The following is a 27,493-nucleotide window of genomic DNA, read 5'->3' on the forward strand; positions in this document are numbered from 1 at the left end:
AGGCATATTGAAACTGGTCTTGCAACTGGATTATAAAATGGCATCCAGAGTAAGATAGATCCTTTCTTATTGATTATAATTTTTAAGGAGGTTGTGAACATAAACACAGATTACAATGGGAGATAGTGAAAAAGGAACTGGATTAGCAGTCAAAGGATTTAGGTTCAAGTCCTGGCTCTGTAATAAGCATTTACATAGCACTTAACTCATTTGATCTTTACAACTTTGTGACATAGGTATTCTGATTATCTCTACTTTACCTGTAAGAAAACTGAGAGAGAGAGAGAGAGAGGTTAAGTGACTTACCCAGGATGACACTAGGATTTGAACTCCGATCTCCCTAACTCTGAGACAGCTCAGCAGATAGGGTACCTGGCCTATGGTCAGGAAGACTCATCTTCCTGAGTTCAAATCTGGCCTCATTGTGTGACCTGTTTGCCTCAGTTTCCTTATCTATAAAATGAGCTAGAGGAGGAAATAGCAGATCATTCCAGTATCTTTGACAAGAAAACTCCAAATGGGTTCAGGAAGAGTTAGACAAGACTGAAATAACTGAACAACTTCCTTATTCCAGCTTTCATACTCTATCCACGGCACCACCCGGCTGCCTCTAAAAGGGAGACCTTGTTGAGACTCATACAGGACCAGGATATAATCTAGACTTCACTATCATGCCCCAGAAAACTCTTTATCCTAGATCATTTCATTCCTGAAATTCATCCCTTAGAAGTACTCTCAGTCCCTGCAGCCCCTCCCTCTGATTGTCTAGCTCCCCCCAGAACCTCCATGTAAGTGTACTCCTCCATCATGCCCTCCCCTTCGGTGGTTACCCTTCCCATTCTCACTTTCCTTTAATGTGTTGTCTTCCCCCATTAGGATGGAAATTCCTTGAGAGCAAAGACTACCCTTCTTGTGGCTTGTATTTGTGCTTTCAGTGCCTGGAACATTGTTAACCTGTAAGAAATGCTTGTTGATTAATGGATTGATTCATATTACCTTTGTAAAATAGAAAAAAAAATACTCGTCCTACCTATTATACAATGTTATCGTGAAGCTACTTCTCAGTGGCCAGTATAGGCTGTCCTAGTCCAGCCTGGAATGCATTTCTACCTCCTACAATGCCTACCTTCCTGTAAGTCTCATTCAAATGCTTTCTCATGCATGAGGCTTTTCCTGATCCTCCTAGCTAGGCACTTTTACCCTCCCCCCCTCAAAAACAATGACCATTTATTTATTTTGTATATAACTTAAATACACCTATTTGTGTATATATTGCTTATATAGTTTGCTTCCACCCTAGAACATTGCTTCCTCCATAGAATAAAATCTCTTTTGAAGGCAGGGACTATTTCATTTTTTTTTCTTCGTATTTTCTTTGCTTAGGATGGCATCTGGCACATGTTGTTGTTGTTAAGTCATTTCAGTCATGTCTGACTCTTCATCACCCCTTTTGGAGAGTTGGGGTTTTTTTCTGGCAAAGATACAGGACTAATTTGCCATTTCCTTCTTCAGCTCATTTTGCACATAAGGAAACTGAGGCAAATAGGGTTCAGTGACTCGCCCAGGGTCATATAGCTATCAACTGTCTGAGGCCAGATTTGAACTCAGGAAGATGAGTCTTTCTGATTCCAAGCCTATTGGTCTATCCACTGTGCCACCTGGTATATAGTAGGTATTTAATAAACGTATATTGATTGAATGACATGTGAAATGCTTTCATTATGCTTAGGTAGATGAACTAGATGACTTCTCAAAGTTACTGCGAAGCATCATAGGTTTAGTGATGGAAAGGACCTCAAGATCATCTAGCAAAACCTTTTCATTTTCCAGATGAGGAAACTGAGGCTGAAAGAATAGAAGTCACCATATAGTTACTATCACAAAGATAGTATGTGGTAGAGATGGGATTCCAGCGCAGGTCCTCTAACTCCACATTTGGTGCTCCATCTGCTATATTATATATCCTCTTGCTATAAGCCATCATTGTTCCTAAGTAAAAATGTCATAAGCATGGTCCATTGGTACCTGAACATGAGATTCTTTCCTAGTTTTTTTGTTTTGTTTTTTTGTTTTGGTTTGGTTTGGTTTTATCTATCAGAAGTTTCACAGCTTTTCCTTATCCCATTTTGAAGGCTTTACTATAAGTGGGTTGCAGAGGCCTGAATGGAACCAATCCTCTCCAAAGCCTGTCAAAGAATCAAAAAGTTGATATCTTTTCCCATTACCACCTGGGGCTAGGACCCCCAGCTCAAATCTTTCTGTGAGCTTGGGGACAGCCTGAGATAATACCACCAATTCTCTAGAGTCGTCAAACTCTAACTACAAGCGTCTTGTTATTAGGACTAAGACACTAATCCAAGCTTCATCTCCGGTCCTTTGAGGCCATTTTTTAAGGTAATTCAGTGCTACTCTTTTGGGCCCTTATGCACACAAAACCTTAGGAAGGAGTGACCTTTGCTTCCCATTGGAGGCACTAACTAATGCTTCAACAGGTGAAGCCTTTAAAGTTGGCCCTTTTTATTCCATCACTGACAATGCTGATTGATAACACAGAGCTAATCTCTTGCTTTTGTTCCCAGGGGGCAAAGGTTTGAGCTGCCCCCCTTTGAATCTGGGTCTTTTAACTAGCCAGTGAGTAAATCATAGCAAAACCTAAAGCCTGAGGATTAATTCTACTCAGGAAACATTCTCCGGCGTCCCCCTAATGATCAAGACCTCTCCTTGATTAAACACCACCTCATCCATACCTAGGAAACTGGGGAAAGAAGCTTCTGCTTGCTGCACCATGAAAGGACAGCTCAAGACCTTAAGAGTTTCAATCTCTGAGCAGATCACAAGCATTGGATTTAAATAGGAGTAATACTCAAAGGGGAAGATTTACTACACATTGTTTAACTTGCTTAAAAACTCCAATGAACTGAAAGCCTTCTTAACTCTACCAGATATCTATTGCTTTAATGCAGATCTTATCTAGAGGATTTAATCAACAACCAAACAATCAGCAAGCATTTATTAGGCACTTACTATGTGCCAGGCACTTTGCTGGGGATACAAGGACAAAGAATGGAATAATTCCTACTCATGAGGAGCTTACATTCTACAAATACATTCTATATGTACAAAAAGTACATATAAAAACACATGTAGTATAAATATAAACTATAAAGTAAAGCTAAATACAAGGTAGTTTTGGAGGTAAGGCACTAGCAGTTGGGATTCAAGAGAAGAGTTAAGGCTTCATTCAGAAGAATAAAAATAGAACAGTTGTACACACAGCTAGGCCTAGGCAAAAGGGAAAGTTTCTCTTCGACATCTTCCCATCTTCCTTTATGGCATCCCACTTCCCCTAGTGCACACTCATACAATATACCCAATGCCCTCATTCTGTCCCACATCTGTTAAGTGTTCCACAGTAGGATTCAGTAACCAGATCTATCCCTCTGCTCTGTCCTCCTCAAAAGGTAAGGGATATGAACTGGCAGTTTTCAGATGAAGAAATAAAAGCTGTCTATAGCCATATGAAAAAATGCTCTAAATCATTATTGATTAGAGAAATGCAAATTAAAACAACTCTGAGGTACCACGTCATATATATCATACTATCTAATATGACAAAACAGGAAAATGATAAGTGTTGGAGAAGATGTGGGGAAATTGGAACACTAATGCATTGTTGGTGGAGTTGTGAACTAATCCAACCATTCTGGAGAGTAATTTGGAACTATGCCCAAAGGGCTATAAAACTGTGCATACCCTTTGATCCAGCGATACCACTACTAGGTCTATGTCCCAAATTGATCATAAAAAGGAAAAAGGACCCACATGTACAAAAATATTTATATCAGCTCTTTTGTGGTGGCCAAAAACTGAAAATGTAAAGGATGCCCATCAATTGGGGAATAGCTGAACAACTTGTGATATATGAATGTAATGGAATATTTTTGTGCTGTAAGAAATCATAAGCAGGTAGATTTCAGAAAAACCTGGAAAGACCTACATGAACTGATGCTGAGGGAAGTAAGCAGAACCAGGAGAGTATTGTACACAATAACAGCCAAAGTTAGCCATGACTAACTTTGATAGATTTAGCATTTCTCAGCAATGCAAGGATCTAAGGCAGTCCCAAAGAACTCATGATGGAAAATGCTATCTACATCCAGAGAAAGAACTATGGAATCTGTATGGAGATCGAAGCATACTATTTTTTCTCTCCTTTTTTTTTTGTTTCTGTTTTTTCTTTCTCGTGGTTTTCCTTTTTGTTCTGATTCTTCTTTCACAACATGACTAATTTGGAAATAAGTGTAATATAATTGTATATGTATAGCCTATATCAGGTTGCAGACTATCTTGGGGAGGGAGAGGGAAAAAATTTAGAACTCAAAATTTTATAAAAGCGAATGTTGAAAACTAAAAATAGATAAATAGATATATATTTTTTTAAATTTACCTGACCTGTGTCCTAATCCCTCAGAATCTGTACCCAGATAATCTCATAAAGAGCCTATTCGACTGAATAGACTCAAGTCAAGTTAACAAGCTTGTACTAAGTGCTTACCAGATGCCAGACACTTGACTAAGTGCTGGGAATACAAAGATAAACATAAAGACAGTCCCTGGGAACTTTCCTTAAGATAGGTGGTTCTAGAAGTAGCCAACCCACCAGAGGAAAAGGCTGTGCCTAAAGAGTGTACTTCCAGGGTGAGAAGGCCAGGGTTGGAGTGAACTTCTAGGTAAGGAGGCAGCCAAGGACAAAGGAAACTTCCAGGGGGAGAATGCTGCTATGGCATAGTGAAGAAAGTCCAGAAAATCAGGAATGGAATGAAGGTGATGAATACAAACTGCATGTTTTCCCCAAATCTAGCGTAAACTGAGGGTATCCTATAATAGGAGCCATCTTAAGTATATGCCTATATTTTTTTCACTTTCAAAGATGTGGAATTTTAATGGTGCAGCCTATGTAAAGACAATGTATTTATTCAGACCAGTTTTTACTTGATATGTCAATGTCCAACAATACCGTAAGGTTATTTCTTTCAGGAGCATTTGCATCTAAACATGGTGCTACTAAAGCTACATTGTCAGGGTCATATGCAGGCACTTTGTATTAACTGAGCTCCATAAATAGTTATAGAGCACATAAAAATATATGTAACTGGGTGGAAATAGGAAGGAAGAGAGCTTACAGCTGGGGTCTGGGGTCTCCTAATGCCCCAGAATGCATCAATATGGTTAAAGCCCTATATAGTGGGTTAAGCCAAAAGCAATGAATCTCTAAATACCAGGCCACAGCAAGGAATTTGGGGGATGAAATCACAGGTTGGAAAGTCATAGAAGACCATAAATTTAGAACTGTAAAAGACCTTAGGAGTCATCTAGTCAAGAGGTGTCAAACAGGAGAACATTGTACACAGTAACAGCCACGTTGCAAAATGACTAATTTTGATAGACTTAGCTCTTCTCAGCAATGCAAGGATCTAAGACAACTCCAAAAGACTCATGATGGAAAACGCTATCCACAGCCAGAAAAAGAACCGTGGCGTCTGAGTGCAGATCGAAGCATACTATTTGCTCTCTGTTTTTTCTTTCTCGTGGTTCCTCCTATTGGTTCTAATTCTTCTTTGCAACATGACTAATGTGAAAATGTTTAATATGAATATGTAAAGCCTATATCAGATTTCACTCTGTCTTGGGGAGGAGGAAGAGGAGAGAGGCAGAGAAAATTTAAAACTCAAAAGCTTATGGAAGCGAATGTTGAAAACTAAAAACTAATTAATTTCAAAACTTACCCGGGGAAAAAAAGAGAATAAAAGATAAAATAAATGACTAACATTTTCATTTTCTTTTGGGAAAAAAAAAAGAAGTGTCAAACATATGGCCCACACTGGCACTCTGTCAAGCTACCTTAACCAGATTAAACCAGATTAAAATGTAAACAGGAAATATCTATTCAAATAAATAAAAATACAGTAAAACATAGATAAGGTCATTTTGTGGTTTTCTAAGTCAGTATGCAGCCCTCAGCGATCCCTACCTCTGATTTCATGCCCCACATCTAATGGAGTTTGCCACCACTGCTCTTGTCCAACCCTCTTATTTTACAAATGAAGCATGAGGGATCCGAGAGGATATGACCTGCCTGCAGAGATAGGATTCAGCCGTCATAGAATCATAAGATCCTAATAGATCTAGGGCTGGAAGAAGTCATCAAATCCAAACCCGTCGTTTTGCAGATGGGTTAAACAGCTTCCCCACGACCACAGAACTATGTGCCTAACATTTTGCTAGATGGAACAAGACAAAGGATAATGGACAAAGAATAGATGACATAGTCACTGCTCCTACAAATGGTTTACAACCTAGTCTGGGGGAAAAGAATAACACAGAAGAAGTAATTAATGAACAAGACCACATATAATATAGTATTACTTATTTAGTACAGGAAATAACTGCAATGGAAGTCAGAGAAGGAAGACACGGGCTGATGGCATCAGGGCTTCCCTAGAGGACGTAGACCTTGACGTTAGCTTTGGAAGATGGGTAGCATTTAGACTGCTGGAGAAGGGAGCCGAAGGCATTCCAAGGAGAGAGAACAGCAGGAGCCAAGGAATGGAAGTGGTGATATTGAAGTTCTTTATGGAAGGGTGGTGATAAGGCTGGCTGGACTAAAGCGAATGATTAATACTGGGGAGTAAAGAAAGATAAGGCTTAAGTAGTACAATGGGAACAAGGTTTAGGAAGCTTCAAACTTTAGGAAGAGATTGGATTTGTTCCTATGCGCAATACAAATCCCTGTAGAGTTTTTGGGCAGAAAATTCATGCAAAGAGGCTGCTGGTCTTAGTTATCTTCAGACTGCAGATTTAAAACTGGCAAGGACCTTAGGGATCATCCTTGTCCAATGCCCTCAATTTATAGATGAGGAAACTGAGGCCCAGAAAGATCGACTTGCCCAACGTTGCATAGGGAGGCAAGTAACAGAGTGGAGATCTGAAAACAGTTCCTCTGACTTTGAAATTCAACACTTTTTTCACATAGTATACTATAGCTAGGATATGTTTGTTAATGTTGATGATGTTGTTGAGGATTATCTTAAAGGCGAACAAAAATATATTGATTTTCTAAAATTGAATATTCTGTGAAACAGTGTTGGAATCCTGAAGATTTTTCTTCAATCAGGCCATTGCCAAGTCATCAAACACCTGCTTCAGGCAGGGCACCAAAAGAAGAGCTTTAAGTCCTGCCCTCAAGAAGCCTCCCAGGGGCAGCTAGGTGGTGCAGTGGATAGAGCTCTGGCTTTGGAGTCAGGAGGACCTGAGTTCAAATCTGACCTCAGACATATGATACTCACTAGCTGTGTGATCCTGGGCAAGTCACTTAACCCCAATTGCCTCACCAAAAAAGAAAAAAAAGAAGAAGAAGAAGAAGAAGAAGCAGCCTCCCATTGATGGAGAAGCCAAGAGAACAACAAAAATATACATAAATTAAAAACAACAGGGGAACTATGTCTGCTGCTATTTAAATAGGCGCAAATAAGTAGGAAGGTGAGGTCTTAGCACAATCAGGGAGATGGGACTACTGAGCTATATGAACAAAAAAAGTAGAAGCTGTTCCCAACAGTCCTGTTGAGGATACCAACTTCTCTTCTACTTTAAGGATATCTGTGAATGGTATATAAAAATGGGGGGGATATGAAAAAAAATCTCAAACTCTCAAATAATAGGAGAAATAGAAATTAAACAACCCTGATAGATCACCTCACATCCATCAAAATTTCAAAGGTATTAAAAATTTTTAAATAACCCTCATTGTTGAAGGTTCTGTGGAAAGATAGGCATATAAATAAATTCTCTACTGTTGGAACTATGGGTTGGTTTAACCATTCTGGAAAACAATCTGGGATTACATTATTAAATCGTTCATAATTTTTGTCACAGAGATCCCACTATGGTGCTATACCCCAAGAAAGTTATGAATAGCAAGAAAAGAACTCATCTATAGAAAAATGCTCATGGCTGCATTATTTGTGATTGAAAAAGCTAAAAACAAAAAACATGTGCAACAATTGGGGAATGGTTGAACAAATTGTGATAAATGAATGAATGCATTGGAATACTACTGTGCCATAAGGAATGACAGATGGGAAGAATTTTTTAAAACATAGGAAGACTTGCATGAAATAATGCAGAGTGAAGAGGGGGGAGTGAGGAACGACATACAAAATGACTGCAACCATGTAATGAAAGGCAATGTGGGAGAGCCAACATGACTCTGATCAAATATAATGGTCAATACAAAAGTTTAAAGATGTATCCCTCTTTTCTTTTAATAATGCATTATTATGGGGAGATACAAGGGGCATTATTTGGCAATTTGTTGAAAAATGTCTGTTACATCAGGCCTTCATACTATTATTGTAGAGTTGAGTATATTAATAGGAGAGACAGGTATGATATCTTCCTAACAAGACATCCAGATTTGGCTTGTGTGATTACCTGGGTGACTTTCTCCACATGTCTCTGTTGGTGTTTCCCTGTGTTGCACAATCTCCAGGAAAACACCTATGTGTTGGAGCCGTGCTATAAGCTGTCTGAGGTCTTAGAGCTCAAAACTAGGTGGTTACTTTGTGTGACAGAGACAGTGACTGCTTCATAACAATTTCCAAATGCTACCAGGTTTATCTGTATCAGAGATGGCAAGGCCTGTCACTCAGTAGTCATGAGACCATACCTGAAGAATGAAACATGGAGATGAAAGAGGCGAAATGTGAAAGGCAGCATGAACCAGTAAAAAGGACTCTGAATGTGGATTCCGAATTCCTTGGTCTGAAGTCCCAGGTCTATTGCTCACTGACTGTATATCCTTGGGAATGTTCTGCAATCCCTCATCTGTAAATAACAACAACAACAAAAAAGCCTTAAACAGATTTTTTTTTTTTTGGTGAGGGCAGTTGGGGTTAAGTGACTTGCCCAGAGTCACACAGCTAGTGAGTGTTATGTGTCCGAGGCTGAATTTGAACTCAGGTCCTCCTGACTCCCAGGGCTGGTGCTCTATCCGCTGGGCCACCTAACTGCCCCCTTAAACAGAATTTTAAAGGGTCCAGTCTGATTGGCTTTTTCTCTGTTCCTCAATGAGAGTACTTTACCTCTCATCTCCATGCCCATGCATTGGCAGTCCCTTATGCCTGAAATTCACTCCCTCCTTACCTCCACTTCATAATCCTTCCTTTCCTTTAAACGGCTTAGACAGAACATATTTTTTTGTCATGATCAAATAATTTGTTTTGCCTGACTGCGTATTTGTCACAAGAATTTTGTATTTTTTCCCTTTTTTCTTTTTTCTAGTTAAGAGAAGGGAGGTAGGAAGAAGAGAAAATAGATTTTTGTTTATTGAAAAAAATTTAAGTTTAAAAATGCAGCTCAAATGCCTCATCTTTTGTATGAAACATTTCCTGATCCCCCAACTTCTAGAGCCCTTGCTCCTGGACTATATTGCTTTTAACTACTTTATATACACAGCTGTGTATGTATTTACTTCATGTTTACGCTGAACATTTTCTTATAAGTACTTGCTGTCTTACCCATTAGAATGCAAACTTGCAAGTTGGGATTTTCTCATTCTTTGACCTTGCATCCTGAGCACCTAGCTTAATAAGTGCTTATGGATTGATTGACTAATCAATTGACATGTTGTGATGGAAATAAGTGAAGAGGGCATTCTGAGAAGAGGAAATCCCAGGTGTTATGATTCAGAAGCAGGAAGGAAGTGACACGCATGAAGGAGACTTCAAGTAGATATGCATGATCAGAAAATGAGGCTAGTTAAACAAGGAATGGCCCAGAAAGACTTCAGGATTCATCAAAGGACAGGGGTGTCTCCAGGTAACTTGGTGAAGGTATCTCTGAAAATGGAGAGGATTTGCACGTTTGTCTAGAGACCTGGAATTTAGAATTGTGCTGCTGACGCTTAGAATCCAAAGGAGAGCCATTTACAACAAACTGAGTCATGCCTAGTCTGACAATAGGTATGATCTGACATGGAGCCAAGCAAAAAAAAAAAAAGGCAAATGTAGGGGTCACAGTTCACCTTGTGAAGTCATTTTACATCTATTAAACTTGCTAGGATACTGAAAGATGAGAAAACTCATTGTTAGACAAATTGGCTGACCAATCCATTGCTGGAAGAACTTCAAACTGATTGTCACTATAGGAAAAAATCTGGAATTATAAAGAAAGGTTAATAACTTGTTTATACCATTTGACCCAGAGATCCCACTTACTATCTATATCTAGGTAACAAAGTGCTGGACCCAGATTCAAGAAAACCTGAGTTCAAATCCAGAATTTAGATATTTAGCAGCTCTATGTCCCTGGGTAAGTCATTTAACCTCTGCCTGCCTCAGTCTCCTTATCTGTAAAACAGAGACAGTAATAGCACCAATGTCCCAGAGGTGTTGTGAGTATTAAATAAGATATTTGTAAAGTACTACATAAATGCTAGCTATTATTATTACTAGAATCATACACCAAAGAGGTTATTGATAGCAAGAAAAATGCACATGTACAAATATATCCATCACAGTAGCATTCTTTGTGATAGCAAAAGATTAGAAACAAAATTTGTATTCAACAACTGAGGCATGGATGAACAGGTTATCATACGTGAATGCAATGGAATATTCCTGTGCCGTATATGCTAACACTTTCTCTGTTGCAACTACAGGAGCTAGCTTGATTCTGGGTCAGCCATTCACCTACTTTGCCACTGGGGATTTGACTGTAGTCCACCTCCTGCCAGACAGGGATATGATGTCTAATGTTTGCTCTGTTTCTGGTTGGCTAAGCAGCCCTGCTTAAGAAATCTGGTGTCTTAAATGGGGACAATGAGGCTGACCTACTTCACAAGGACTTAATGAATCACTTGGTATCACTAATTAGAAAAGACAAAGGCTTTTGTGACAAGGGGAAGTTTGGGGATCTCCTCAAGATATCTTTAAGACTACAGCAGACAACTATCTGTCTGAGGTGATTTAAGACTAAGATCTTAAGGTTTGTTTTTGTTGTTGATTTTTTTTCATGCGTGTGAAATTAACATACCGAGGACAACTTCCTTTATTGACTTTTCATTTCAACAGCCTCCAAAATCAGTGATGCTGATTACTATAGAATCATTTTGACTAGGACAATCATCTGTGCAGCCTAGGCGAATGTCTGAACCGTATCTGCCCAATGTAAAGAAATAAACGAAGTGCAGACATTGCTTAAGTGAAAGAGGTAGATTGGACGACCAGTTGCTCTGGAAAATCCTTCAAGTGCAATGTTTCTTGTAGTTTCATCAGCAAATGAATATGTTACATGTTCTTTGCAGTTATCTGTCATTGTCCCATCTTTCCAGGGTCCCTGTCATGTCTGCCTCCTCAGTATTCTACTCTACTCCTCCTGAAACAAGTCCAACGTTTTCCCTCATTTGTGACATTTTGTCTGCAGTATTTTGTCAGCTATACTCGTTGTTGCTATGAGTAAAAAGCATTTTGTCTCTTCAAGCTTCAGAAAGCCTGCTTTTGTGTCCTATTTGTTTTACCTAGACCTAAAATTTAACAACAACAACCACCACAACAAACAACCTTGTAACCGGAAGATGCAGCCCTCCAAAAGGGCTGGGATAGGAGGTAAGGGGGATTGGCAGTCACAGGAAAGAAGAACAGCTGAATTATAACAAAGCCTGACTCTTTGATGTCCACGACACAGAAACCACTCTCTGTGTTGAATCTAAAAGGTTCACTATCTGTCTTTGGCCAGCTAAATCTGGGAAGTGATCCTCTTGGCGAAGTATGGTTAATAACATTAGATGAATGTCACTGAAACCCTTGTGCTGAGGTGAAAATGAGCTCAGGAAAGAGCCCAGGGCATCAGCTGAGTTAACTTCCCTCCTAGTCAAGGGCAGTTGGGGCTCTACAGCCAGAGCAGGATAAACCCCAGAATGACAGGAAGCTGTTGTCAGTAATGAGCTAAAGAACAAAAGCAAGGATTCTTGGAGGAGTCCTTCCTTTGGATGGAAAGATGGATTAACCAGAGCTCCTAAAGCTGCTAAACCCTCTAACCCCAAGACATCATCTCAAATCAGGCATCAATAGAAAAGTAATTGGGGGGGGGGTACAGAGCCACCTGCTCAGATACGATCCCTTATTTTATTTAGCATCAAGTAGAATTTATTTTGGCAGTTGTGGATAGGGGCTGAACAGTAGGTGAGAAGCACAAGTCAGGGCACAGACCAATGATGTGTAATGATTAAAAGATATTTGGTTAGAGACACCAGGTGAGGGATGTGACCGAGGAGCATCATGACGCTAAGCACACAGAGGCACACAGTTCCTGGCGGCTCATACAGAAGGGTCTGTGTACACAGCAGGCTGAGGAGAGAAACATTAACTAAATTGCAAGATTCAGTTAATCTGTCTTATTGTTGCTTCAGGAGTCGTTTATCTTTTAAAGAGGCACACCTGTTCTCCTTGTAAAACTTTATGTGAGCTATTAGGGAGCAAGTTATCATTTCTTATTCAAACATTCCATTGAAGAAAAGGGAAGGCGTGTGCTTGGGGAGGGAAGTGGGGTGGAGGAGGGAGAGAGAGAATGGAGGTAGGGCAGGAGCAGGAGAGAAGGTCACATATTTCCCGGAGTAGAAATAGAATGGAACCCATGCCATTCAACTTCAGATTCATCAAAGATATTTGCTCAACTGAATTTCCATTTCTGGAGGGATTACAAATATTATTGAGATTATCTTCATACAGAACCTAGGTCTCGGGAGGCAATTCCTATACTTTCATATTGTTGCAGTGGGGAAGGGATTTCTCTCTCCTCCTCCTCTCACCATCAGCAATGGTGTATCGCAGCACAGCAACTCACCCAGTAGGAGATACTAGATCCAGGAGACAGTAGGCCCAAATTGTCATCAAAGCAATCTGCCTGGTAGATACTGTACCCAGAAGGTCACTCCTTAAAGACTCAACAAGAAGAAAAAAGACATTGGGGCCCTGCAGGGCTGAAGATTTGAGCTGCCTTGACTACATCTCTCCATGCAGGTGCCCCTGTACTAGCATACTTAATTCCATTACAATCGTATATATTTCTGGGAGAGTGTGCCCAGGGTTTGTGGGTGGAATGTTTTGTTACTTTTGTTCATGCTAATTCATTTCAGTAAATGCCCTTGCTTTGGAAAAAATTTAACATGTATTTTTAAAAATATATTGAGGTAGCTAAGTAGCACAGTGGATAGAGCACTGAGACTGGAGTCAAATTGGAGTCAAAAAAGACCCAATTTCAAATCTGGCATCAGATACTTACTAGATGTATGACCTTAGTTAAGTCACTTGATCTCTGTTTCCCTCAGTTTCCTGAGGATGATAATAGCATCTACCTCATGGGGTTGTTATGAAGATCAGACGAGATAGCATTTGTAAAGTACACACCTGGCACACAGTAGGTGCTATATAAATGTTTATTCATTTCCCCTTCTCTTTAAAAAGAAATTATCTTTTTAACTCACAAAGAAAGCCCATCATTTCTTGGGGAAATGTTTTCTTATTGCCAAGAGTGAAAAGGGATGCAGCATATATAATGGAATAAAGAACAGACCAGGAGTAAAGAGAACTTAGTTTTAGTTCCAACTTTTGTACTGACACACCATGACCCAAGGCAAGTTCCTACCTCTGGACCTTAGTTTCCTCAGCTGTAAAATTAATAGATCATAGAACATTAGACATATTGGTAGAAGGGACTTTACCCATGAGGAAACAGTGTCAGAATTGGGAGATGTACCAGGTCCTATGACACACAGGCTCAAATCCTTTGATATTTATTACTTTTATAATTTTTTAATAGCCTTCATTTCATTTAAGTACTAAAGTACTAAAGTTTCCCATCCTAGCACTTTGCTGAGCATCCCTAGGGTTAAGATATACATGGTAAAGTGCTCTGCCTTTCCTGAGAAGAAAGGTGCTAACTGAATATTCCAGTGCTACTGTTGTACCAGTGTGTTGTTAAACAAAAGCAGTTTGACAGCAGGTAGAGAGTTCCCTTGGAGGCAGGAAGACTTGGCTTTAACTTCTACCTTTGACATGTCCTGGCTATGATAGAATGGCAGCTCCTTGAGAGCAGGAACTGTTTCACTTCTAACTCTTTATCCCCAGAGCCTCACACAGTGCCTGGCACATAGCAGTTGCTTAATAAATGCTTTCAGATTGACTAATAGATTGACTATGATTCTTTAAAACTACAAATTTCGGATCAGGTGCCAATCTACATTGATAGATGGAGTTATCTCACCAGGAACTGCCAATGAAATCATAAGGCCATCCCAAATATAGACAGACAGATAGATAGATAGATGAATAAGATTATCATGTTCTATAATCACTCTCCATAAGATCAGATGGTTTTCATATGTAAAGCACTTTGTAAACTTTGAAAATGCTATGTAAAAGTCACTTTATGTTATTTTTACTCTTGCAATTAAGTAATTCTCATATATTTAGTTCCCTTTTTAAAGCTCTATTTTCTCATCTGCCATGACCCTTAAAGGAGATGCAGCCTGAGGAAAAAAATGCTTGTCTTGCAGTATTCTAAATTATAGTTCCCTTATGGTTGGGTATAAATGATTATATAATCAAACAACTAGGTCATATGACCATAAGATCATGGATTTAGTGGTGGAAAGGACCAGAGAGGCCATTGAGTCTGATCTTCATTTTAAAGTCAAATCAAAAAGAAACTACTATGTGCCAGGCACTGGAGGTACAAATAAAAGCAAAAATAAAGACAATCCTTACCATCAAAAAGCTTTTATTTTAATGGGGAAAGACAATACTTGGAAGGGAACTGTAAAGCAAGGGGTAGAAGAGAAAGACATCTACACTGTGACATGCAGATGAAGTCTGAAGAATCAGAAGTAAAGACAGGAGAGGAGTGAAAGTTGGTGGGCCTGGGCCCCTTCCCAAAATGGAAGCCTTGGGAGGAACTCACCAATAACAGAAGGGGACCACAGGGACAGAGGAATGTTCCAGGGTAAGAAGGCCACAAGCTAAAGGGAATCTTTCTTCCTTTTGAATACTTTGAGTGATATCCGCCATGATAGTGGCCAATGTCTTTGTCTAACATGTCTCCTTTTTAATGCTTCTCTTAATATAAATAATCAAAGGAGAGACAAAATTATCTCTGTGATTAAATCTATCAAGAAATCAAAGAACTTCAGAGCTCAAAGGGACTTCAGGAACCATAAATTCAACCTAGATCTGACCAAGAATTCTTCATGGGCTATATCCTTCAAAACTCTGAAAACAGTCATATTAAATGAATTGATGGGCCACAATGCACTGCAGTCATCTTTACCTCAGTTGGTGATCTGCTTTCAAATAGGTCCTTCCTCTTAGTATTTTTGTTGGAGGGTCAGTTTTCTGTGAAATTTTCAGAGCAGTCCGTGGCTGTCTTCAAGCTTTTTTTTAATCTGAGGAGTTGGCTATATTTCTTCTCAAGCTGATTTTATCAGTGTGCCACACACAAATGTCCTTTTTTCTGCCTGATTCATTTGCCAAAAAATTCACATAACAAAATGGAAGCACCTTTCAGCTGGAATTGAAGATCCTTAGCCTAGAGAAGAGAAAAACGAGGCATTCATGACACCTGTCTGAAAATGCCTGGAGAGCTATCTTGTGGAAGACATACTATGAGCAAGCTTCTAAGAAGCAAGGTTCAGCTCAACATAATGAAGAATTTCCTAACAATTAGAACTGTCCATTTGGAATGTTAATGTCTCTTCCCCCTAAGTACTGATACTAGTGAATAGAAATGGAGGAACCTCAGAACCATAATGATGGTGCCTAGGATTGTCAATGGTCCTGATGTGTTAGGGCTTAAGGAGTTGAAGAGCCATATGAGTTTGAAATAGTAAGTTACTGTAACTGGAGAAAAATAAAATAATTAATTAAATAATGAGTTACTTTCCACTGCTACAGTAACTATAGCTGGACAGTGCTTTTCTAGTAGAAATCATCACCCAGCTACCATAACAAAAGCGGTGAAAAGAAGATCAAATGACATGTAAAGAATTTTGCAAACTTTAAAACACTTTTAAAATGCTAAGTACTATCAGTATTATTGTGAAATGTCATTATTATGAGAAGTGTAGCTCTTACCAGTTACCCCCTAACTTCTCTCTCAGATCTTTGAATCTCTTCATGGATATTACTCTGAATACTGACAGAAAAGTAGTCCCTGGGGCAGCTAGGTGGCATGGTGGATAGAACACTGGCCCCTGGATTCAGGAGGACCTGAGTTCAAACGCAGCCTCAGACACATAACACTTACTAGCTGTGTGACCCTGGAAATGTCACTTAACCCCATTGCCTAGCCAAAAAAAAAAAAAAAGAAAAAAAAAACAAAGAAAAGTAGTCCCAGTCCATTTGGTGTCCAGTCCCTTTCACATATGTCCTGCTTTTTATAGAGTTCTGTGTATTTGTGTGTTCAAGTGTGAGTGATCCCTCCATTGGAGACCTACTTGTTTTTTTAGGGTATAGGTGGGAGGAACTGGAAATAACTTTTGAATGGGCCACAAGGTGGGCTCGCCGATACTGATTGGCCAACTGTGTTAGCTGATCCTTAGGCATGAATCTTACTCTCTGAGAGCCCACTCTTATCTACAGTCAAAACAAGCAATCCCAAACAAAAAAAAGCATTGCACACACTTTCTTAGATAAAAGCCTAGTTAACCTAGTCAGGGCTAGTTTTCATTGTCAGCTTTGCAGGCCTGACCAACTCAGGTAGTTCCTCTGTTCCTTCTTACTAGACACTATCAAGGACCTTACTCAGCATTCTCTGTTCTCCTGGAAACTTCCATGAATCAACTCCAAATGGAGTATTCTAAAGGTAGATGAACATATTCACACAACAGAACAGACAGCAGAGGAATCTCAAACATTTCAGGAGGGAATGCCTGGTTCTACCATTCACATAGTCCTGTGCAAGCATCCCAGCTGTGAACTCATTCAAAGTTCCTGCTCTGTAATAACTTCTCTCAGCAAGACTGAGAAAGGCAGTCAACTAGATCACCAATGCCAGAAGGGGCTGCAGGGCTGGCACCACTTACAGGTACCATTCCAAAAGGGGAGGAGTAAATGGGTGGCAGTTGAGAACATGCCACAGATGAACTGATTTCGGATCGGTCTCCTCTGCCACATTTCCAAACATTCACAGTATCTCAGTCTGTCCACCCTGACAGCCAATTCCATTGTCTATTATTTCATGGTACATGTGGCTTCCACCAAGTTTGCATTACTTCCTGCCAAACATCTATATTGAGAAGCCTGGGGTGTTTCCTTGTTGTTGGCCCAGACGAATTCATGCTTATTGAGACCAACAGTTGAAAGGAATTCCTCACAAAGGAGTGAGCTCCCTACTACTAGAAGTGTTCAAGCAGGAGCTGAGTGGCCATCTGTCAGGGATATTGTAGAGCAGATTCCTATATTGTGGCTGAAGTTAAAGTAAATGACTGCTAAGATCTCTTCCTACTCTAAGATTTTTCCACTCTTATCTTTCATCCCCATTTTACAAATAGAACTTGAGCCATGGAGCAGTTCAGAGAGCTTCCCTGGAAATTAGTTAAGAGGATAGTGGATTGAATTAACTCTTTACATTCTACCCAGCCTTTTGATTCTATATTTCTGTGGTGCTATGAATAAAAGCTATGTCTTCACAGACCCTGTTACCTTTATTTTTATTTATTTTATTTTTAATTTATGGAATAAAACAAGTATTTCCATAGCTTAGCATAATAAAAAGATGGTTGCACTTGAAACTGCAAATCTATTAGGTACATCTTGCTATTCCTTTTAAATACATAATAAATTTATCGTGTGAATTACTTTTTTTCTTTCCTTCCCCCCAGCCCTAGAGATGGCTACCATTAGACACAAATATATCTATATCTATCTATCTATCTATCTATCTATCTATCTATCTATCTATCTATCTATCTATCTATCTAATACAAATATATAGTATATATATTATAATTAGATACAATGCATATTATAATATATATTATACAAATATATATGTAAAATTATTCTATACATCTATTTATCAGTTCTCTGGATGCAGATAGCATTTTTTCTCATATGTACTTTATATTCAATTTGGATATTTATAACAGTCAAAAGGAGTTGTTTGCAAAAAGAACCTATTACCTTTACATACCGGAGGTATATCCTAAGTCTATTTTATATCAAAACCATTTCAAGATTTCCATGAGAAAGTCCTATAAAAGATGTAATTGTTAAGTCATGGAGGTTTCTATCCAGAAGATATTTATGCTTGTTTCACAGGCCTAGATCTCATTTTGAAAGGGTGAATAAAGTGGAAGGAATCTGAAGCTTCTGTGTTATCATTTCCTTGTTAAGCAGCAAATTGAGTATTTATTGTCTTTTCATTTATTTTTATCATTATTTCTGCACTCCATTATACTGAGCAGATCAGCCTGTGTACACATGAACTACCTTAAAACATGTAGAAGGAGAAACGAGTGATGGAGTGGGAGGAGGGATGGGGGAGCTGGGGCTATGGAGAATTCTAGGGCCAGAAAAAGTGAAGACTAGAAAGTAGGTTTAATTGGCCAGGGTTTCTCATTCTAATAATAGAGGTTTTGTTTTATGTTGGTGTGTTTTTTCCTTTTATAAAAATGGTAGGTGTCAAAGCTTTAAATCCCATGGCACAATTCCAGATGTCAAGAAACCATTGATTAGTTTGAACAGAAATTAACTCCAAACTGGAAGATAATTGTGTTGCAGTGCTGGATGCGGAATGCAGGTGCTGGGCCTCATCTGCATCCTGCAGCCACCACATCACACACAACTGCCAGGGGTTATAACCAGAGGGGAGGAAGAGAAGTCTCTGCCCAGTCTTTTTTTTTTTTTTTGACGGGAGACCAAAAATAAAAGGCACAATTTAATAGCTATCAATTTGATCATGCTCCCTTTTCTCCTCTCCATTCCCAGGAGATGTGTTTATGATGAGTTTCATTGGGTACATGGGGGTAGGAGCCAAATAAATATTCTAAATGGTAGCATTTGCGCACCCATTAAAGACATCTCCATGAAACATGTAATATCATAAACTGAAGATCAGATGTAACACTACAGATTTATGACTTCTGGACACATTGATTGCCTCCCTCATTCCTCCACTGGGGCCCCAGGAGAGAGAGGTTTTTGTTTTCCAAGGAAGGCTTAAGATTATTTCCTTTTCATGGCAAATATCTGCTCAATGCCTAAAGGATACCTACACATTTTTTTTCCTACACTTGGTCTCCTATCACTAACAAAATCATAATATGATGCAGTAGGATTGATAGGAGAGTTGACAAATTTGTTTGAGAAATAATATTACTTTAAGAAGTGAAATGAATTTGCTTTTTCATCCTCTTAATGTCCCTCCATCACCACCTTTTCCCCCTTCCTTCACCTTTCTGTATCTCACTGTCAAACCTTTTTAAAAAGAGAGACAGAGACAGACAGAATGACAGAGAAAGAGAGACAGAGACAGAGAGAGTCAGAGGCAGACAGTGAGACAGACAGAGAAAGAGAAAAAGAGACAGAAACAAAGGCAGAGAAACAGAGAGAGGGCAAGGCATCCAGTGGCTTCCACATAGAAAAATGTTTGATCAGAGTCCATGTTGACATAAGTACATCATGTCAATTGCATTAATCATTTTTACAAAATTATGTCTCTCGAAGTAGACTACAGTTGAACTTTTCCTCCTCCATAATAATAATAATATCTGGCATTTATAAGTACTTTAAGTTTTGCAAAAATGCTTTATACACATTATATCATCTTCATGACAACATTGTGAGGGAGGTGCTCCCCATTCTACAGATGATGAAACTGAGGCTGAGAGTGAAGTGATTTGTCCAGGGTCACATAGCTAGTGAGTATATTAGCAAAGATCTGAACACAGGTCTTCCTGATTCCAAGCCCACTGTTCTACCCATTAGACCACACTGCCTCCATTTCCATTACCAATTAACAAGCATTTATTAATCATTTACTAGGTACTACACATTGTGTTAAGTCCTGGGAATACAAAGAAAAATTAAAAAAAAATAGAGAGGTAGTGTGGCACTGTGTAAAACAGTGCTGGATCTGGAGTCAGGAAGGACTGGGATTTAAATGCTATGACTGACTTGGGCAAGTAACATAATTGGTCTAAGCCTCAGTTTCTTTACCTGTCAAATGGGGATAATAATAGCTACTTCACAGAGTTCTTATGAGGCTCAAATGAAATCATTTATACAAAGTGTTTTATAAACCTTAAATTGCCCTATAAATTTCAGGTGTTAGTAACCATCTGTTCCAGATCAATCTCCCTTGTTGTTGATTCATTTTTCAGTTGTTTCCTATTCTTCATGACCCCATTTGGAGTTTTCTTGGCAAAGATACTGGAGTAGTTTGCCATTTCCTTCTCCAACTCATTTTACAGATGAGGAAACTGAGGCCAACAGGGTTAAGTGACTTGCTCAGGGTCACATAGTAAGTGTCTGAGGGCAGATTTGAACCCAGGAAGAGGAGTCTTCTTGACTCCAGACCCAGAACTCTATCTACTGAGCCACACAGCTACCTGTAGTAGAGCCATCTTCTTTACATTCCATAGGTTTACACGACTGAGAATTGGAAGGGACACTTAGAGATAACCTAATTCGTTCAAAATACTCATCTTACAGTTGAGGAAACTGAAGCCCAAAGACGTAATCTCACTATCACACAGGTAGTATTATGCACACAGTCAGGACTCCATCAATCTTGTTTAATGAATGATGTTTACTAAGTGCTATCTTGGGTGCCATTGAAAGCAAGATAAGCAGAAATAATCTGCCCGGTTGTGGCTTAAAACCTAAAACAGACATAAGCATCAAAGGATCATAGATTTAGGGCTAGGAGGGAGACCTGCAAAGCCATCTCTAGTCCAACCCCTGAATTTTACAGATAAGGAAACTGAGGCTGAGGCTCAGGGAGTAAAGTGGCTTGCCTAACATGCCTCAGATAATACACAGAAGAGGAAAGATTTGAATTGCTGTCCTCCATTCCAAAGTCACTGAATTTTCCAGTGACCACATTGCCTTTTTTAAGACCAAGACAGATGTACACTAATACCTGAAGGTTAGAGCGCTTTAATGGGGAAATAGATGTGGTTTCCTAGGATAGCTTCAATGATCTCATAAACAAAAACCCAAGCAAACTACATCTTCTCTGCTCCTTTATTCCAGCCTCTTGCTGAGGTGATTCCAAATAACCCTTGTTTTATCCAGTCAATTTTATTTCCTGATTTCAAATGGATTTACATAAATTGGTTAGTCATTTATTCTAATGGTTGGAGTGAGGAGACCTGCATTCTGCAATCTACAAGCTGTGAGATCTTGGGCAAGTCACAGTCACTGAACTGGGTCACAGTTTTCTCCTCTGTAAAATGGAAATAATAATATTTGTAATAGTGAAGATCAAGCATGAGAATGTATGCAAAATGAGATGAAAATATAAGCACTTGCCTAGCCCTTTCCCCTTTTTTTCCTCCTCCTAGATCATAGGACAAATGAAGGGGAAAAAAAATATATATATATAAATATATAAAATGTAAATATACATGTATGTATATGTTTACATGTAAATATACATATATGTATGTATATATTTATGTGTGTATATGTATTTGTGTGTATATTTATATTTAAGATATATGTGTGTATATATACATATATAATATACATATATAATATACATATACACATATACATACACACACACTAGCTGTAAATGTAGACCCTTTCTTACTAAATGTTTTCTTGATGATTATGGTGGTGATAATTAAAATGTAAAATAACCACTAAAATTGTTAACCTGTGCATGCAAATCCCTCTGAAATCAAGGAATAAAAATTACTAGAGGTGAGCACCCAGGAATTTTTGTGGGATTTATATACACCTGCCCTTACAGTCATGGCTTAAGTAATAATTATGGGTATATGAAGCCATAAGGTTCATTAAGATAAATTCAATCCAATAAATATCATTTGTGCTTCTAAAATGTGCAAGATGCTGCCTTAAGTTTTGATGATACAAAAATGAAGAACAACATGGATCTTGATCAAAAGGAACTTAAAATCTAATAGGGGAAATACAACTTGTATAAAAATAAGGGTGAAACAGGGTTGAATTGAGAGGAGTAAAGGAAAAATTCAGACAAAATACTGGAGGTGGGAGAGATTATTCTCAGGTGGAAGGGATTAAGAAAGACCTTCATAGAGGTGGTGCCTGAGATGTGTCTTAAAGGAAGAAAATTAGTTCAGTAAGGAAAGATGAGAAAATATTATGTTCTAGACATGGGGGGTTGATTATACAAATGAACAGATAAATATGAAGAATTTAAATAAACATAAGAAGACTTTTATGAACTGACTCAGAGAGGGCAACAATATGTACAATAATTATAATAATGTAAATAAAATGAACAATAAAGTGAAGCCAAATACTGTGTAATTATAATGAATGATCTTGGCTCTCAGGACAAAAAAAAAAGAGATCTATGTCTTTCCTTTCATTAGAAAGGTGGGGAACTATGGGTATAAAATGCTACTTATGCTGCCAATTGTAGTCACTAGGGCAATTGGTTTAATTGAACTCTCTTTGCTACAAAGTAACATTCGGGGAGGGGAGAAAGGAGAGATGACTGTCATGTAAAAATAAAATATATCTATGCAACTTTTTATTAAATACTGACCGGGCAGTACAACGTGGGAAAAGAGAATAAAAGATAGTCTACCTCCCCAAAGTCTACAAGCCAAAGCAGGTGATAGGAAGGAGTGTGAAACGAGATTGGGTAGACAAATTAATGGAGAGTTTATCCTAATCAAGCAACAAACATTTTATTAATCACCTGCTATGTGTAAGGCACTGGGAATACAAAGAGAACATGAAAATAGTCCGTGCTTTCAAGAAGCTTACATTCTGTCAGAGAAGACTGTCTATGTCTATGTCTATGTATGTGCATATGCAAGTACATGTCTATATGTACTGTAGTGCATGTACACGTTGTGTTGTATGAGTATACACACATGTGTGCATATACATACACACATATGCACATGTATGAATTTGCAAGTAGGTGGTGAAGTGGATAGAGTACTAGGAAGACCTGAGTTCAAATCTGTCCTAAGACACTGTGTGACCTTGGGTGAGTTACTTAACCTGTTTGCCTCAGTTTCTTCATGAGCTGAATAAGGAAATGGCAAACCACTCCAGTATCTTTGCCAAAAAAATCCCAAATGGAGTCATGAAGAGTTAGACATGACTGAATAACAACAATGAGAGAGAGAGAGAGAGAGAGAGAGAGAGAGAGAGAGAGAGAGAGAGAGAGAGAGAGATTTATATTTACCTATATCTATCTGTCTATTGACATACAGAATAAAGGTGACAGTGAGGCATTGTGGGGGCCAGGAAAAGGATCTGGCACTGGAAAGATATGGAGACTAGAGACTGATTGTCACATATGAGGAACAGCAAGAAGGCCAGTTTGGCTGGATCAGAGAATGTTGGAAGGGGAGGAATGTATTATGAGGCTGGAAAAGTGGGTGGGGGCTGGGTTGTGAAAGGCCACTGTGCAATGTTGGCTATGCTGTGTTACTTCTCTGAACCTCACTTTGCCATTTAAGAAGCAGAAGAGTATTGGAGAGGGAACATAATAACTGCCCAGGCATTCCTCATAAAGTCTGTCCGCAGCAGAGCCAAAACAACAGATTACAAAGTGTAATTTTCAGTTATTCTGCAATTTGTTTTGTCTACATGATGTGAAACAATTAGCTTGACTCATTTTTTTCTGAGCTGACCATTTGTTTCGGCATTGTGTAGACACAACCAAAGAAATATAATCTCTTGGACTTTCTATGAAGAAAAGATATAATTTAAAGATTATATTATTATTGACAACTAAGCCAGAATTAGGACATTAGGAATAATGTATACTACTACAAAGTACACTACTAGATAGCACTACTTCCTTTTTCCTGTATACCTGTTTGATTTTTATAATTACCTTGCCTGGTAATGCCCTCTGTTGTTTAGTAACACAACCAAAATGCCACAAGTAAGTACCTTGGAATACCATAGCTGGCCATAACCCAAGTATCTTCAAATTACCTTTTCCATACAAAGACAACATAAAATAACAAATCAATTGTTCCATATAATGGAATGATTTTCTGGAGGAAGTTAGGTATTTTTCTAAAGCTAAGTCCTTTATTAGTATGAATAATGAATCCTGTGGAGTGGCCCATATTATTTGAATTTGCACTATTTGAAGTTATGATTCTATGTTAAATAATGATAATTGGTTCCAGCCCAATACAAATATGCAGTTTGAATTTTAATAATGCAACCACCTCAGTTCATGGGATTCATTATTTGTACTAATCTGTTCTTAGCTCTACCAATTCTAGGTGGTATCTAGACTGTGCCCATGTAGCTTGTATTGTTCATAGGCTCACAAACATTTGGGAATGAAACCCAAGGGAGGCAGCATAGTCCCTTACTAAAAACACTACCTTTGGAATCCATTGACCTGAGTTCAGATTTCACCTTTACCTTTGGAATCCATTGACCTGAGTTCAAATTTCACCTTTAACACGTAGGGTTCAAAATCTACTTCTCAGACTTATTATCAGACATAGGGCATGTCACATAATCTCCCTGAGCCTCAGTTTCCTTCACTGTAAAAGTAGGGTATTAGGCTAAATGGCCAATATTAGGTACCTGAGACACAGAATTGAAAACAGTCTCTGTCTTCAAGAAACCTACCTTCTATTGAGGATATATGGGTATAGGGATGTGTGTATGTATATAGGTGTATACACACACACAACATGTAAATATACATATATATAGATACATATACATAGATACACACATGCATGTGTGTGTGTGCAAAAGCATGCTACAATATAAAGAGTTTTGACTCTAAAGTCAAAGGACCTAGGTACAAATTCTGCTTCTGATGCTTATTACCTCCCTGACTTTAGGTAAATCTCTGAACTTCAGTTTTCTCATCTATAAAATTAAAGATTTCAACTAGATAGTCTCTGTGGTCCCCTCCCAGCTCCAGATTAATACCCTAATGCTTCCTGAAGCTGCTAGGTGGTGAAATGGATAGAGTCCTAGGCTTAGAGTCAGGAAGACCTGAGTTCAAATCCAACCATAGATACTTACTAGCTTTGTAATTCTGGGTAAGTCGCTTAACCTCTGTTTATCTCCATTTCTTCAACTGTAAAATGGAGATAATAATAGCACCTAACATCCAGGGTTGTTGAGAGGATAAAATCAGATAATACTTGTAAAAAGTGCCTAGCAATGTACCTGGCAAATAGTAGGCATCATATAAATGCTTATTCCCTTCCCTTCCCTCCTCAATACAGCATTTTCAAAATATGCATGTGGATGTATAATATATTACATACGAATATATATATATATATATATATGCTTTTCCCCAATACATGTTAAAATAATTTTTAATATATTTTTTTTAAGTTTTGAGTTTCAAATTCTATCCCTCCCATTTTTTAAATATATCATTCCATGGAGAAAATACTACTAACGCAATTGCATATGGCATTTTTAAAAGTTAGCAAAATGCTTCTCTCACAACACTCCTAGAATATTCAAGTATATTCCATTCCCCCTACCTTACAGACTAGTTTAAGTGACTTATCTGATTCATAACAAAAAACAATCCGTCAGGAAATTCTTATAGAGTCCTGGAAGTCTGCAAATTTCCTGGACCAAGTTGCTGCAGCGTTCTGACTCTGATGTCAGACCATTTCACACTTGCTGTCTTGGCATGTGTAGATGGCAGTGAGAATTTGCCAGGGTTCAAGTAAACCTTGCCCAGCACTTTGGATGTGGATGCTCAAGTGCTATTCATTGGGGGAGGGGAAAGAAGAGGAAGAGAAGATAAAAGAGTGGAGGCACCCAACTACCATGATGAAATAGGCTATAAAACCCGGGGAAAGGGAGACGAGCAAGAGGAAAACGGCCCAGTGATGCGATATTGAGTATTTCAGGCAACCACTTGGAGCCAGACTACATTTTAGAAGAGGTAAAATTACTGCCATTTGTTTCCCTGCCTAAACTCTCCCTGTTAGATGTTACACCTCACTCAGCTTGTCTCGGTCCCAGAAAATTCTACAGTGATTTTTACACCTTCTTGTTGTTTTACTTTCCTTGATATTGAATCATAACAGCTGCATATCTTGTATAAACAATATTTACACAATAAATAGGATTCCTAGTGATTTGAAGACACTTTAACAATTAACCCAGTCCTGAATTTCAATGAGAAGAGATGATGGGTAGGATCAGAGAAGAAAAAGAGTCAACATACAGCTCTTCTCTGGCAAATAAATATTTGAAGATTAATCCTCTTTGTACAAAAGGAAAATAAACTAGGGTTGGCTGGCTTCCCCAGGCTTTAAGGTAGTAAAGGTATGAGAGGACACATATAGAAAAGAAAGGATGAGTTCAGAGAAGAATCATCTATGCGATGTTTGTTGTTGTTGTTTGCCATTCGTTGTTGAAGAGATCAACGACATCGCAAGGATGATGTCTTGACTTGCAGGTGAATTGGATTTAAGCCTGGCAGAGCTGCATAAGGTTATCAGCCTCACTGTCCCCTTCAGAGTTATCAATGTCCACGGTCAAGACAAAGCTCAGAATGGCTGGCGATGGCCCAGGATGCAGTGGGTGACCTTGGCCTTTTATATGTGATAAAGCAAGATCTTAACCAGAGCCATGTCAAGGCCATGATCAATTAAGAAACTACCACAGCCCAGAGGAAAGAGCACAGACGTGTCTCTTGTTTTTTGTCTATTACTTCCATTGCTCCCACCAGTTTTCTGGCTGCTACCAACAGTAACATAGGTTGGGGTTTCCTAGATGGTCTCTCTGCCTCCAGGCTCACTTTTCTCCAGTTCATCTCATGTATCAACATAGAATTAATATTTCCCTAAAGCCAAATTTTTATGGCAATGCTTCTCTCCCTTTGGAAAATATTCAGTGGCTTCCTTTTATCTACAGAATAAAGTCTAAATGCTATGACCTGACATTCATAGCCATCTAGAATATAAAGGCAACTTATCATTGAAGGCTTGTCTCTCTTACTCAAACCTGCTCCAAACACACTGACCAATTATTCACTCTGTTCAGGTCACATCTTACAAATTTCAGCCTTTTTGCTTTTGCTCAGGCTATCCTGCCCACCTGGAAATCCCTTCCCCAGCCTCACCCTCCCCCACTCTACAGTCAACTCTGAAGCTTTTCCTGACCACCCCAACGTATAGTGGTCTCTCACTCTTCTCCATACAGTTGGCACCTACTATTGGAACTACTCCTTTAGCACTTTTCACTCA

General features: G+C 38.7%; 1 protein-coding gene across 5 annotated transcripts in view; it reads right to left on the reverse strand.

Moving 5' to 3' along the window:
• The window catches only part of ERMARD (ER membrane associated RNA degradation), an 83,598-nt gene that overhangs the window by 7,375 nt on the left and 48,730 nt on the right, over nt 1-27,493 (reverse strand). For 3 of the 5 annotated variants that reach the window (XR_002321605.2, XR_002321603.2, XR_013486904.1), the window contains 2 exons: nt 15,382-15,639; nt 8,726-8,883 (listed from right to left, as the gene is read on the reverse strand). The gene's annotated coding sequence lies outside the window, so the exon portion shown is untranslated. Of the gene's footprint in view, nt 1-791; nt 955-8,295; nt 8,884-15,381; nt 15,640-27,493 lie in introns of those variants that run through there. The other 2 variants (XR_002321604.2, XR_013486903.1) reach the window with 2 other exon arrangements.

This window comes from Phascolarctos cinereus, unplaced genomic scaffold, assembly GCF_003287225.1.
Source record: "Phascolarctos cinereus isolate Bilbo 61053 unplaced genomic scaffold, phaCin_HiC Scaffold_5;HRSCAF=322, whole genome shotgun sequence".
Taxonomy (NCBI): domain Eukaryota; kingdom Metazoa; phylum Chordata; class Mammalia; order Diprotodontia; family Phascolarctidae; genus Phascolarctos; species Phascolarctos cinereus.